The following is a 16,064-nucleotide window of genomic DNA, read 5'->3' as shown; positions in this document are numbered from 1 at the left end:
TCAATGAATTCAACCCATTTAGCATGTCTACGATTCAGTTTTGCTTGACTTTTAATGTGTTTCAAAGATTCATGATCAGAATGTATAACAAATTCCTTGGGCCATAAATAATGTTGCCATGCTTCTAAGGTCCGAACAAGAGCATATAATTCTTTATCATAAGTAGAATAGTTCAGACTAGGCCCACTCAATTTTTCAGAAAAGTATGCAACAGGTTTTCCATCTTGTAATAACACACCTCCTAATCCAATTCCACTAGCATCACATTCAAGCTCAAAAGTCTTATTGAAATTAGGAAGTTGGAGTAAAGGAGCATGTGTCAACTTATCTTTCAATACCGTGAAGGCTTCTTCCTGTGCGGTACCCCAAACAAAAGGCACATCCTTCTTTGTAAGCTCGTTGAGAGGTGCAGCAATGGTGCTGAAATCTCTCACAAAACGCCTATAGAAACCAGAGAGGCCAAGGAAACTCCTCACTTGTGTGACCGTTTTGGGCTGCGGCCAACTCTCAATAGCTTCAATCTTGGCTTTATCAACTTCAATTCCCTATGGAGTAACAACATAGCCAAGAAAAGATACTCGGTCGGTGCAAAAGGTGCACTTTCCAAGGTTTCCAAACAAACGTGCATCTCGTAGAGCAATAAAAACAGCACGTAAATGTTCCAAATGTTCCTCCAAAGATTTGCTATAAATCAATATGTCATCAAAGTAAACTACGACAAATGGTCCAATGAAAGCACGTAAAACTTCGTTCATTAACCTCATGAAAGTACTAGGTGCATTAGTTAACCCAAAAGGCATGACTAACCACTCATATAATCCAAACTTAGTTTTAAATGCTGTTTTCCATTCATCACCCAATTTCATACGAATTTGATGGTATCCACTACGCAAATCAACTTTGGAGAATATTGTAGAGCCACTCAATTCATCAAGCATATCATCTAGCCTAGGAATAGGATGACGATAACGAATAGTAATATTATTAATGCCTCTACAATCAACGCACATACGCGACGTACCATCCTTTTTCGGTACTAAAATGATAGGAACAGCACAAGGACTAAGGGACTCGCGTATATAACCTTTGTCGAGCAGTTCTTGTACTTGACGCATAATCTCCTTCGTCTCCTCTGGATTGGTACGGTATGGTGCACGGTTGGGTAGCGAAGCACCGGGAATTAAGTCAATTTGATGCTCAATCCCTCGAATAGGTGGTAATCCCGGTGGCACGTCTTGTGGAAAGACGTCGGCGAACTCCTGCAAAATGTTAGTGACAGCAGGGGGCAAAGAGGAAGGCACGTCCTCGAATGAAAATAATGCCTCTTTGCACACAAAAGCATAGCAAACAGATTTGCTAAAATCTAGCTCATCAATATCAGATTTGGTGGCAAGTAAACATGCACTGTTCAATTTAATTTTAGAAACAACAGTAGATGGTTTATTATTAGGCTTCATTTGGTGCTCAAATTCTTTTGCCACAATCTGATTTTCACTCTTATTTGTCTCCTGTTTTGCTTTATTAGCTCTATTAATATCATCTTTCAAAATGGAATCAGGAGTCATAGGAAGCAAAGTAATATTTTTATCGTTATGAACAAGAGTATACTGATTGTTTCTACCATGGTGTACAGAATTTTTATCAAATTGCCATGGTCTACCAAGTAATAAGGAACATGCTTGCATAGGTACCGCATCACAATCAACATAATCAGCATATGTAGAGATACTAAAATGCACACGAACAGTACGTGTTACCTTAACCTTGCCGCTGTTGTTGAACCATTGGATGTAGTAAGGATGTGGATGTGGTCTTGTGGTGAGAGATAGCTTCTCCACCATCTCCATGCTAGCCAAGTTATTGCAGCTCCCTCCATCTATGATCACGCGAACAGAACGTTCCTTCACAACTCCCTTTGTATGGAACAAATTATGCCTCTGATTTTGCTCAGCTTGTGTAACCTGCACACTCAAAACACGTTGAGCAACTAAACATTCATACCTGTCAGCATCTTCAGGAGCCATGTATTGTGTCTCATGATCAAAATCGTCTCCACCGTGTTCTTCACGTGTAATAAGAGCCAAAGTCTCCTCATCATAGTCACTAGCGGACTCATACCCACCATCCTCAGTAACAATCATCACACGCTTAGATGGGCATTCTCTCGCATAATGACCTCCACCCTTGCAACGTCGACAAATAATATCATGTGTTTGCCCTGTTGATGCCATGGATGAAGAAGAGCTCTTTGCAGGCCCCGAAGGTGTGCTCCTGGCAGATAGTGGTGATTGTGCCTGCTTTATTGTATCACGGTTGGAGGTAGCAGCCGACGGAGGCGCCGGTGTAGCAGAACGTGTGGAAGTAGATGATGCACGTGGTGTCCATGATGAAGGTCGACCTGCAGAAAAGTTAGTCCGCGCCAATGCCTGTCGATCCTGCACTTCACGTTCAGCTTTACAAGCAAGATGGAATAAACGAGTGATATTAGTATACTCCTTATACTCTAGAATCGTCTGAATCTCTCTATTTAATCCACTCATAAAACGTGCAAGCATAGCTTCATTCTCCTCAACAATACCACATCTAATCATGCCAGTTTGTAATTCCTGATAATATTCTTCTACAGAATTTTTTCCCTGTCTTAAGCGCTGCAATTTTTGAAGTAATTCACGTTGATAATATGGTGGAACCCAATGAGTACGCATAGCAGTTTTCAAAGCAGCCCAAGTAGCCGGAATAGGATATAATCTACAATGCTCAGACCACCAAACACATGCAAAACTAGTGAAAGCACAAACAGCAGCAGGAACACGTCTCTCCTCGGGATATTGTAAACATGTAAATCGTTGTTCAGTTTCTAACTCCCAAGTAAGATATATATCAGGAACATATCTACCCTCAAATGGTGGAATATTCAATTTTAGTTTAGGGAGATGGTCATGATCTCGTACCTGAGGGTGAGCCCTACCATTGCCATTATTTGCATGTGGACGACCTGGTGGTTGCTGTGATGGTGGTGGCACGTAGTTCTGATTTTGATCAACCTCATCCTCATAATCTCCCACATAATCATCCTCCTCCACATCAGCAGTAGGAGCCACAGAAGTGTCAACAGCAGCACCAGCAGTTTGGCCTGACTGAAGAGGGACACGGCTCGCTCGGCGGAGGGCTGTTTCCCGACGTGGAGGTAGTCGGTGTTGTTGCTGTTGTTGCAGAGGTGCGGTAGGAGCAGCCGGTGGTGGTGATGGAAAACGCGAAAGCAATTCAGCAAACTTGTTATCGAGCTTTGTTTCAAACGTCTTCTCCATGCCATCTATCTTCTCCATGGCCTGTTCAAATCTGTTTATCACATCGTGCACCTGTACACTCATCATTTGCTGAAACGTATCATGAAGCTCCTTGTTCGTCAAGTTCTCCCAGTCAGTCTCGTCGGATTGTGATCCTGGCATGGTTAGCAGCAATAGAAACAATATGATCCTACAGACTACTAACAAGTGGTGGTGGTGGCAAGTGTCACAAATCCGTCAAGCAAATCTCAAATTCTTACCAGTTCTTACCCAGCAGCAGGCGGTGATCGGCAACCGTTATAGTCAAAACTCTCAAAAGCTTGGATAGAGCGATTGCCAGGGAGAGTCAAACGCACGACGTAGATGTATGTGGATCTGGGAAGGCTTATAGTATGGTAGCAAAAAGGGTCAGCAATAATCAATTCAGAGATGCAAAGTTGAATAAACGCTCAACGACGGTACTGTGCTGGTCCTAGGCTAGACCGTGCTAGAGACACGAGCCTAGAACACTAACAAAATCACGGTGTTGCACGTAAATAAGGGAAAAGCACACTCTGGAACTATTTTTTTTCGCTCTTTTTTTTGCGCTCCGTTTTTTTGCGCCTCTTTTTTTTGCGAAAAATCACTATAATGGCGAGTGTCTCAAAACTCTTCCCTCGTCAAACTGATAGGATGGGCACGAAATTTTTTTTTTCACTTTTTTTTCGGAAATCAGGGCAGCGACGACGAAAAAGTGCGACAAAAAATCACTATGATGGCACGTGGCTCAAAAGACTCAGAAAAGCCTAAAAATAGGATAGGGAAAAAAAATTGCCCGTGAAAATTTTGGCCTAAAAACTGCCCGGGGGTCTCCAGACTCTTTTTTTTTCCGAGACCTACGCAGGCAAGGAAACACGAATCGGAATTTAGATTGATCTCAAGAACAAACCTAATATGAGAAGAACTCGGATTGGTGGTGGATATATGGTTGTGGTATATGGCAGCGGTGGTGGTATATGGTAGCGGTGGTGGTATATGGATACGGATTGGTGGTGGTATATGGATATGGATTCAGAGCGGTGGCGGATAAGCAAAAGTGGTAGATGGGCGATGATGATGGTGCGGCGGCGGCGTGACAACTTATGAACAGAACTCGAAACTCTAAAAGACTAGACTCTAAGACCAGCAACTTGACACGACGATGCAACCGCAAATTCAACAAAGCAAAAACCCTAAAAAGATTATGCAAAGGCTCAGATTGGTTCGGATATGATGAACTAACCCTAATTTTTTTTCTGGCTTTTTCGTGGACTGTAGGTATGAAGAACAGACTCGATCTAATCTACGAAAAACTGTAAAATCTCACCGAGCAACCTGGAAATCTGATACCACTTGATAGAGGCTAAGGTGTCCCGATGTTTCGATGAGATGGTGGCTATCGTTTTCTGTGGGAGTCGACCTTGACGATCCGATTACGAACGTGTGAGACATCGCGCCTTAGCAATCGCTAAACCAACTTCCGAGGGTTATTGACCACGCCGGAGCACGATCAACCTGACCACGAGGGTCTGTTTCCTGCGAGCAAACGAAGAACAAGCAAGAAACTGAGATTGCAATCGGGATATTGTGAATATAAGATGAAAGCTTTATTGATCAAGGTGGGGTTCTGTGACGTCTTGGTCTGGTCGTTGGACACAAACGAAGTACGCGAAGTTGCAGCTATGGCGAACTTTTAATCTAAACAAAACCCAAAGTCTAAACGACGCCCTAAGGGCTGTATATATGGAAGAAGAGGGGGGGAATTTCGTGGCCCTTGAGGGTGGGGTCCGAAACCAACCCTAACTCTTGTTTCCCCACACATACGGACTCTAAAAGTAGCCTATACTTAAGTATTTCGAAATTACATGGGCCTGGCCCATTAATAAGGTGACGCAGCACCTAGAATAGCCTATGGACGAATATTATGAAGTGGCATCTTGTATATTTCGTCCAAGGCTTCATGCACTCCTTATGGCGGCTTCAAAGTCCTGAAATCATCACTTGTAACTCCGTTCTTGATCCCCTTGCGCATTCCATCAACTCCATGCGTGTTCTTGCTCCAATGTTCATCCTTCTCCAAGCTAGGCCCTTCATTTGTAAGCAAAACAAATGTATCCAATTTAGGCAGCATCATAATCTCATGAACATTAGAATCATTAACAAGAAACGAAAGTACCTGGTAATTTAATTGGCGTGCGCGAGCTCTAGTAATTGGTCCAGTATATGTAATAGTAGGGGCTGTGGGTGTAACAATGGTATTGATGTCCTCATCACCGGGGGTGGAAACACCAATCGGAAGCAAAAACGTAAAGCTGAACGTGCGGGTCCCGCCGAAGCTACAGTTCTGAACCAATGGAAGTTTAAAGGAAAACCTAAAGGGCCGTGGGTTCCCAAAAAGGTGAAAGATCAGTCAGGCCAAGACGTCTTGGATTTGCTGTGTCATATTCACATGAAGAAAGATGAAGAGGATAACTTGATTTTGCCCAAACGTACCACTCGTCAATGTCGACTCCTGATTCAGTAGTCCAAAGAGGGTAAGCCCAGCGAGAAGGACTCTGATAAGGAGGAAGAGAAAGAAGAAGATGATGGTTACCCTAAGGTCAATGCTACCTTGGTGATTTTTGCTGATGTCGAGAGCAAAATTCGACTGAAAGTCATTAACGGAGAAGTGAATATGGTTGCGCCGGCAACTACAACATACTTGAAGTGGTCGAAAACTCCCATTACATTCGACCAGTCGGATCATCCAGCACATGTTGCTGCCCTGGGCGGCAAGAGCCGGTGGTCAACCCAGTCATTGGAGGCACCCGACTGACTAAAGTCCTTATGGATGGTGGCAATGGTCTGAACATTTTGTACGCTGAGACCCTCCAAGGGATGGGCATTCTGATGTCCAAACTCGGTGAGAGAAACATGCAATTTCATGGTGTCATCCCAGGGAAGAAAGCAAAGTCACTCAGCCAGATTTCTCTTGATGTGGTTTTCGGTGATTCCTAGAATTACCACAAGGAGAAGTTGACGTTCGAGGTGGTGGATTTCCATAGTGCCTATCATGCCATTCTGGGCACACCCGCATATGCTCATTTCATGGCTCGTCCATGCTACGTACATCTTAAGTTAAAGATGCCTGGACCCAGAGGTCTGATCACAGTCATAGGAAATAGGCAGTGAGCAGAGGAGTGCCTCCAGAAAGGCTCCAAAATTGTTGATGAGCAAATGGCGGTGGTGGAGCTGGAAGAATACAAGAAAAATGCCGATCCGAGTGATCTGTTGCGAGCCAAGAAGCCTGCTTCAGAGTCAGCATTTCAGTCGGCCGGTGAGACAAAGCCAGTCAACATTCAGCCGGAAGACACCTCTGTTCCTCCGACTCACATTTCAGCGACACTCGACAGAAATAGGAAGAAGCGCTCATCTAGTTCCTCCATGAGAACTGGGACATCTTTGCATGGAAACCATTGGACATGCCAGGTGTACCTAGGGGGCTGGCTGAGCACCATTTGTGTATCGATCCAAAGACAAAACCTGTCAAAGTGCATCTCCGTCGGCCCGCCATGAAAAGAGGAAGGCGATTGGCGAGGAGGTGGCTCGGCTCTTGTCAACTGAGTTCATTCGCGAGATATACCACTCCGAGTGGCTCGCCAACATCGTCATGGTCCCCAAGAAAGATGATTCACTTCGTATGTGTATTGACTTCAAGCATATCAAGCTTACCTGCCTGAAAGATCATTTTCCTCTCCACTGCATCGATCAGATTGTCGACTCGACTGTAGGGTGTGAGCGTTTGTCTTTTTTGGATGCATATTCCGGGTACCATCAGATCCGAATGTATGGGCCCGATGAAATAAGAATGGCCTTCATCACCCCATTCGGGTGTTTTTGTTATGTCACCATGCCTTTTGGTCTCAAGAATGTTGGCGCCATGTTCATGCGCATGATCTAGAAGTGCCTGCTCACTCAAATCAGTCGGAACATGGAAGCATGCATGGATGACATCGTGGTCAAGTCGCGCAAGAGTTCCGACCTGCTGACTGACCTCGCTAAAACATTTGCCAACCTAAGAAGATATGACATCAAGCTTAATCCATCCAAGTGCACATCCGGAGTCCCGGGAGGAAAGTTACTCGGTTTCCTCATTTTCGAGCGAGGGAACAATGCAAACCCGGAAAAGATTGGAGCGATTCTCCAAACGAAGCGCCCCGTGCATGTGCATGACATTTGGAAGCTCACAAGTTGTCTGGCTGCATGAGTCGATTCATTTCTCGTCTCAGTGAAAAGGCATTACCTCTTTACCGACTAATGAGAAACTCGGATACATTCGAGTGGACTCCTGAAGCAGAAGCAGCGTTTGTAGAGCTCAAAGCCCTGATTTCCACCCAACCGGTGCTTGCTGCTCCGGACAGCAAAGAGCCTCTATTGTTATACATTGCAGCCAGTGGGCATGTTGTTAGCACAGTGCTCACAGTCGAGCGAGAAGAAGAAGGCAAGGCTTATAAGGTGTGATGTAGAGCATCCTACGGTCATCCCCATAGACCTACCATCACCTCACGAAGTGCCGAGAGGACCTATGACTCGAGCTAGAGCTGGAGCTCTCGAGACCGAGGTGACTTCTCTCCTTAGTGATATTGCATATGATCCCCTCAAGACATGGCTACTACCTAAGTCCGAGATGTTGTGCATGATTAGGTACCAAGAGGACCCTCCCGAAGATGCACGTGAAGATGGACAAGCCGCAAAGTCCATGGATGAAGAGGAATGTCGAAAGGAGAAGAAGGTAGCTCCAGCGCCCGGACATCCGGCCCCGAGCCCGGACATCCAGCCGCTGGAGACTTCATCTACAGCAGCATTCCAGCCACCGAGCATCTACAGGCCCCAGACATCCGGCCCCAGCCCGGACATCCGGCTCCGGCCCGGAAATCCGGCCTCCCGCCCAGATATCCGGACAGGCTACATCCAGAGAATAGAAGAGAAACCATGCCACCCCGCCAGCCCGGACATCCGACCCATCCAGCCCGGACATCCGGCCTTCCACGAACTCCCGGACATCTGACCCGATGCCCGGACGTCCGGCCTCCCCTGTCTGCGCACAGTGTAAGGGCCCGAGGCCCATGTACCCATTCGCCCACCTAGACTATATATACTTTCTCCTACCTACGTTTTAGGGTTAGCAAAGGATTAGCTCATATTTGTGTGAGAGATTTGCTCATCCACTTGGTTACATTATCCTCGGAAATCGTGCCTCCTTCGGAGAAGATCCCCCAAGCGGATTCAAGATCCCTTAACGGGAAGAACTTCAAGACCTCCTCACGGAGAAGATCGTGCTACTTGTATCGTCCTTAGTTGACCATGGACCCTGTGATCTCTATGTGTACTCGGATCTAGCATATGTGTGACTATTTCTTGTTGGTTTTAGTAATTCTCTCGTGTTGATGAAGAGGAACAAGTATTTTGTGATGATGATTCAAATCCCGCTCTTGTTGTCTCCAAGGTCTTGACTATTCAACATCACCAAGAAGAAGACCAAAGATGCCATATCTTTCATACCAAGGCCGGCATCAATGGAAGGTCCATCAAGGTCATCATCGATGGAGGGAGTTGTCATAAGTTAGCAAGTGAAGAACTTTGCTCCAAGCCCCAATTGCCCAAGACGAAGCACCCACATCCCTACAAAGTTCAATGGCTTAGCGACTCCGGCACTATCCAAGTCGAGCATCAAGTACAAGTCTCCTTCAAAATTGGCGCCTATGAAGACACTTTGGAGTGTGATGTCGTTCCAATGACCGTTTGCCACCTTCTTCTTGGACGCCCGTGGCAATTTGATAGAGGTGTCATACACAATGGCCGAACGAACCACTACATCTTCAAGATGAAAGGAAAGGAGTACGTACTTCGCCCTATGTCTCCAAGCCAAGTGATCGCCGACAAGCAAGCCACCCATCGTGGAGAGAATAGTGAGAGAGCGAACCACCAAAAAGAGAGTGAGCGCCACAAGCCCAAATCTAGTGCCTCCACGATGAGCAAAAAGAAGAACTTGGTTCTATTTGCCACCAAAAGTGATATAAGAGGAGTGTGTGAGAACCCATCTAGTGTGCAAGGATGATGGACCAAAAGCTAACACCTCTCCCGCCCTACCTTTAGTGTCGTGTTCTCTTTTGCAGGAATTCCAAGTTGTTTTCCCGACGAGCTACCTCCGGGACTACCTCCACTATGAGTCATTGAGCACCGTATCGACCTCATCCCCGGAGCACCTCTTCCGAACAAAGCTCCCTACCGAGTCAACCACGATGAAACCAAAGAAATACAAAGGCAAGTAAAGCATCTCATATACCATGGACATGTGCGCGAAAGTTTGAGTCCTTGCGTCGTTCTGGTCATTCTTGTGAACAAGACAGTAGCTTTCGCATGTGCTCCGATTGTAGACCTATTAATGCTATCATCGTTCGCTATAGATATCCCATTGCACGCCTTGATGATATGCTTGATGAACTTAGTGGTGCCACTATATTTTCTAAAATTGATCTTAAAAGTGGTTATTATCAAATCCTCATACAAGAGGGTGATGAATGGAAAACCGGTTCAAAACAAAGTTTGGTTTGTATGAGTGGTTAGTCATGCCTATGGGTCTATCGGAAGCACTAGGTACTTTTATGCGTCTTATGAATCATGTCTTTCGCCCTTACATTGGTGAGTTTGTTGTGGTCTACTTCGATGATATCCTTGTTTATAGCAAATCTCTTAAAGATCATGTCACCCATGTCCGAACCATTTTGCAAACTCTTTGAAAAAAGCGTCTCTATGCTAACATGGAAAAGTGCCTTTTTGGCGTTGATAAGCTCGATTTCTTGGGTTTTGTTGTTTCCTCCAAGGGTGTTCATGTTGATGACTCCAAGATCAATGCTATTAAAACTTGGCCACAACCAACCAACTTGCATCAAGTGCGTAGCTTCCTTGGTCTAGTCGGCTTCTACCATAGATTTGTGAAGGACTTTAGCACCATTGCTTCACCTTTGCATGCTTTGAGCAAGAAAAATGTGCCTTTTGTTTGGGGACCATCCCAAGACACCGCTTTCAATGAGCTTATTCATGCTCCCATTCTTGCATTACCCAACCTTGACAAACCCTTTGAGATTCATTGTGATGCTAGTGGTAATAGCATAGGAGGTGTGCTAACGCAAGAGAAGCGCCCCATAGCTTACTTTGGTGAGAAACTTTCTGGAGCGCGACTCAATTATCCCATCTTTGACAAATAGTTACATGCTTTAGTGTGAGTTTTGCATGAATGGGAACACTATCTTTGCCCTCATGAATTTATCATTCATACCGATCATGAAACGCTTAAATACCTTAAGGGTCAAACCAAGTTGAACAAGCATCATGCTAAGTGGAGTGAATTCATTGAGTCTTTTCCTTATGTCATCAAGTACATCAAAGGTAAGGAAAATGTTGTGGCGGATGCTCTTTCCCGCATATGTATGCTTGTTACTCAACTTGAATTGGATGTCATTGGCTTTGAGCACATAAAAGACTTGGATGAGCATGATACTACTTTTTCTATTCCTTATGCCAAATGTGTGAAGCATACCTTTTTGGAACGCTATTACATGAAAGATGGATATCTTATGAGAGCTAACAAGCTTTGCATCCCCGGGTCTTCTCTTCGTTTGTTGCTTTTGCGGGAATCTCATGGAGGAGGATTAATGGGACATTTTGGACGCGACAAGACTTTCGCTACACTCTCCAAGAAGTATTATTGGCCCAAGATGTTTCGCGACGTCAACCGCTTCACCAACCTATGCTCTACATGTCGCAAAGCTAAGTCTAAAGCTCAATCCCATGGCCTTTACATGCCTCTCCCAATTCCAAATCAACCATGGGAAGATATTAGCATGGATTTTGTACTTGGATTGCCTAGAACTAGAAATGGAAAGGATTCGGTATTTGTCATTGTGGACCGATTCTCTAAGATGGCACATTTCATTCCTTGCAACAAGATAGACGATGATTCACATGTTGCCAACATCTTTTGTAGGGAGATCTTACGACTACATGGAGTGCCAAAGGCGATTTTCTCGGACCGCGACGTCAAGTTCTTGAGTTACTTTTGGAAGAACCTATGCGCCAAGCTTGGAATCAAGCTACTCTTCTCCACAGCGTACCATCCTCAAACCGACGGCCAAACGGAGGTGACCAACCGCACACTCTCCGCTCTACTTTGAGTGTTCATCAAGAAAAACATCAAGGAGTGGGAGGAGTGTCTACCTATCGCCGAGTTCGCCTACAACCGCGCAAGACACTCAACTACCGGCAAGTCCCCCTTCGAGTCGTCTACTGTTTCAACCCATTGTCACCATTGGACATTCTTCTTCTACCACTACAAGAGCGCATCAATATGGATGCAAGTGCACATGTGAACCATCTCAAGAAGGTGCATGAAGATACAAGGCAACCCATCGAGCGCCAAGTACAATGACTTGCGACCAAGTGCAACATCAACAAGCACCCCATGGTATTCAACATTGGAGATCTTGTGTGGCTACACCTTCGCAAGGACCGCTTCCCCCATGAACGCAAGTCCAAACTTCGACCACGAGCGGACGGACCCTTCAAGGTGCTTGAGAGATACAACAACAACCCCTACAAGATCAACCTCCCGTGCGACAAGTACTCAGTGAGCGCCATCTTCAATGTCAAGGATCTCTCGCCCTACCATGGTGATGAGGATTTCGATCCGAGGTCGGATCTTCCCCAAGGGAGGGGACATGATGCGAAGCATCCTACGGTGATCCCCATGGACCTACCATCGCCTCACGAAGTGCCAAGAGGACCTATGACTCGAGCTAGAGCTAGAGCTCTCGAGACCGATGTGACTTCTCTCCTTAGTGATATTGCATATGATACCCTCAAGACATGGCTACTACCTAAGTCCGAGATGTTGTTCATGATTAGGTACCAAGAGGACCCTCCTGAAGATGCACGTGAAGACAGCCAAGACGTCAAGTCCACGGATGAAGAGGAACGCCGAAAGGAGAAGAAGGTAGCTCCAGGGCCCGAACATCCGGCCCCGAGCCCGGACATCCGGCCGCTGGAGACTTCAACTACAACAGCATTCCAGCCGCCGAGCATCTACAGGCCCCAGACATCCGGCCCCGGCCCGGAAATCCAGCCTCCCGCTTGGATATCCGGACAAGCTACATACACAGAATAGAAGAGAACCCCCACCACCCCCGCCACCCCGGACATCCGGCCCCTCCAGCCCGGACATCCGGCCTTCCGCGAACGCCCGGACGTCCGGCCTCCCCTGTCTGCGCACAGTGTAAGGGCCCGAGGCCCGTTTACCCCTTTGCCCAATTAGACTATATATACTCTTCTCCTACCTACGTTTTAGGGTTAGCAAAGGATTAGCTCATATTTCTGTGAGAGCTTTGCTCATCCACTTGGTTACCTTCTCCTCGGAGATCGTGCCTCCTTCGGAGAAGATCCCTCAAGTGGATTCAAGACCCCTTAATGGGACGAACTTCAAGACCTCCTCACGGAGAAGATCGTGCTACTTGTATCGTCCTTAGATGACCGTGGACCATGTGATCTCTATGTGTACTCGGATCTAGCATATGTGTGGCTATTTCTTGTTGGTTTTAGTGATTCTCTCGTGTTTCCCCTCGTGTTCCTCGTGTTCTTCACGGGATCCACTCCTTTCGTGAAAGGTCGGCCCCTAGGGTTCCACCCTACATCAAGGTGCAACGCCCAGTGTATTACATTTCTGAAGTCTTGACTCCGTCCAAGCAAAGGTACCCACATTACCAGAAGCTTGTCTATGGAATCTACTAGACTGCGAAGAAAGTTGCACATTACTTTCAAGACCACTCGATTTCAGTCGTCAGGGACACTCCATTATATGAAAATTTGAACAATCGAGATGCAATTGGTCGAGTGGTGAAGTGGGCAATTGAACTTCTTCCTCTGGATATCAAGTTCGAAGCAAAGAAAGCAATCAAGTCTCAAGCGATCGCGGATTTCCTAGCAGAGTGGATTGAGTAGGAGCAGCCGAATCAAGTTCACTCGGAACACTGGACCATGTTCTTAGATGGATCTAAGATGTTAAACGGTTCTGGTGCTAGAGTGGTCCGGGTGTCCCCAAGAGGCCGCAAACTCAGTTATGTTCTTCACTTTGATTCGTCCAACAATGAAGCTGAATACGAAGCACTTCTGTATGGGTTGTGTATGGCCATCTCACTCAGCGTCCGTCGCCTGATGGTTTACGGAGACCCTGATTTGGTGGTCAATAATCAAGTGATGAAGGAGTGGGATGTCAGAAGTCCTGCCATGACCGGATACTGCAATGTAGTAAGAAAGTTAGAAAAGAAGTTTGAAGGGTTAGAGCTCCACCATGTTTCGTGACTCAAGAATCAAGCAGTTGATGATCTGGCCAAGATAGGTTCCACTCGGAAGCCTATTCCCAGTAATGTGTTCTTGGAGTACCTCTATGCCCCGTTAGTGCAAGAAGATCACTTTACAGAGGAGCCCCTGCAACCAATAAGTTCTACCAACCCGACTGAAGTCGAGGTGCCAGCGGTTGTCGACCTAATCATGGAGGTTCTTGTAATCACCCCCGACTGGACGGTGCCATATATTGCATATCTGCTCAGACAGGAGCTCCCATAGGATGAGGTTGAGCCTCGTCAGATCGCCCGCAGATCCAAAGCCTTCACAGTAATAAGAGGACCACTTTTCAGAGAAAGTGTTAGTGGCATGGCTCGCCGATGTATTTCTCCCGAAGAGGGTCGACTGATCTTGAATGAGATTCACTCGGGAACCTGTGGTCACCATGCGTCCTCTCGGACCATCATGGCCAAAGCATACCGAGTAGGATTCTACTGGCCGCGAGAAAATCAAATGGCGAAAGAGATCATCGAAAAGTGTGAAGGTTGCCAGTTTTACTCAAACATGTCCCACAAGCATGTGTCAGCTTTGAAGACTATTCCACTCGTCTGGCCTTTTGCTATGTGGGGGCTGGACATGGTTGGGCCGTTAAGAACCGACACAAGTGGTTTCACTCATCTGCTTGTTGTAGTTGACAAGTTCACTAAGTGGATTGAAGCAAAACCTATCAAGAAATTAGACCCGAGCACCACCATCAGTTTCATTAGAGAGTTGGTGTTCTGATATTGAGTTCCACACAGTATCATCACCGACAATGGCTCAAATTTTGATTCTTATGAGTTCAAGGCATTCTGCGCTTCCCAAGGCACTCAGGTTGACTTCGCATCCGTTGCGCACCCACAGTCGAATGGGCAAGCCGAAAGAGCAAATGGTTTAATCCTCCAAGGGCTGAAACCCTGATTGATGCGAGACCTTAAGCACGCAGCTGGAGCTTGGGTGACTGAATTGCCATATGTTCTATGGGGTTTGAGGACAACTCCCAATCGATCGACCAATCGAACCCCTTTCTTTATGGTATACGGAGCTGAAGTAGTACTTCCGAGTGACTTGCTGCACAACGCACCCCGAGTGGAACTTTTCTCATAAGCCGAGGCAGAGCAAGCACGTCAGGACGCCGTGGATCTTCTGGAGGAAGAGCGTGAGATGGCTTTGATGCAGTCGACCATTTACCAACAAGACCTTCGTAAATTCCACGCCGAAACATCAGAGGTCAGGCATTTCAGGAAGGAGACCTTGTGCTCTGAGTGGATCAGAAACGGCCTCACAAGCTCGCTCCATCTTGGGAAGGCCCCTTCATCATCACCAAGGTGCTCCACAACGGGGCGTATCACCTTTACACTGTAGCCAAGAAGAAAGACGAGCTGCGCTCTTGGAACGCGGATCTGCTTCGCCAGTTTTATACCTAAACACTCGGATCATCAAGATGTAATAAGAATACTTTCAGATTGTTTATCAAAGAGATGATTCCTGCAGCCTCATAATGGTTCTTATCGCAAAAACATGTGTTCAAATCCCCCAGTGCGTGTCTTAGCTGCGAACAAGATTCGCCTAAGTTTCGAAACTACTCCGAGTAGAGAGCAATCCTCCCACTCGAGGGCTTAGCTGCGATCTCGTACTCGCCTAAATTACAAAAAATACTCTGAGTGAAGAGCGATCCTCTCACTCGGGGGCTTAGCTGCAATCCCGTACTCGCCTAAGTTAAAAAATACTTCGAGCGAAGAGCGATCCTCTCACTCGGGGGCTTAGCTGCGATCCCGTATTTGCCTAAGTTACAAAAACTACTCCGAGTGGAGAGCAATCCTCCCACTCGGGGGCTTAGCTGTGATGCCGTACTCGCCTAAGTTACAAAAACTACTCCGAGTGGAGAGCGACCCTCCTACTCGGGGGGCTTAGCTGCAATCCCGTACTCGCCTAAGTTACAAAGAAAATACTCCAAGTGAAGAGCGATCCTCTCACTCAGGGGCTTAGCTGCGATCCCGTACTCGCCAAAGTTAAAAAATACTCCGAGTGAAGAGCGATCCTCTCACTCGGGGACTTAGCTGTGCTTAGCTGCAAACTAGATTCGCCTAAGTTCCGAAACAACTCCGAGTGGAGAGCAATCCTCCCACTCGGGGGCTTAGTTGCGATCCCGTACCCGCCTAAGTTACAAAAAAACTCAGAGTGGAGAGCAATCCTCCCACTCGGGGGCTTAGCTGGGATCCCGTACTTGCCTAAGTTACAAAAACTACTCTGAGTGGAGAGCAATCCTCTCACTCGGGGGCTTAGATACAATCTCGTACTCTCCTAAGTTACAAAAACTACTCCGACTGAAGAGCGATCATCTCA

The sequence above is a fragment of the Triticum urartu genome, chromosome 4A (genome assembly GCF_056163025.1).
Source record: "Triticum urartu cultivar PI428250 chromosome 4A, HENAU_Tu73, whole genome shotgun sequence".
NCBI lineage: Eukaryota > Viridiplantae > Streptophyta > Magnoliopsida > Poales > Poaceae > Triticum > Triticum urartu.
Note: the sequence above shows the minus strand (reverse complement) of the source record.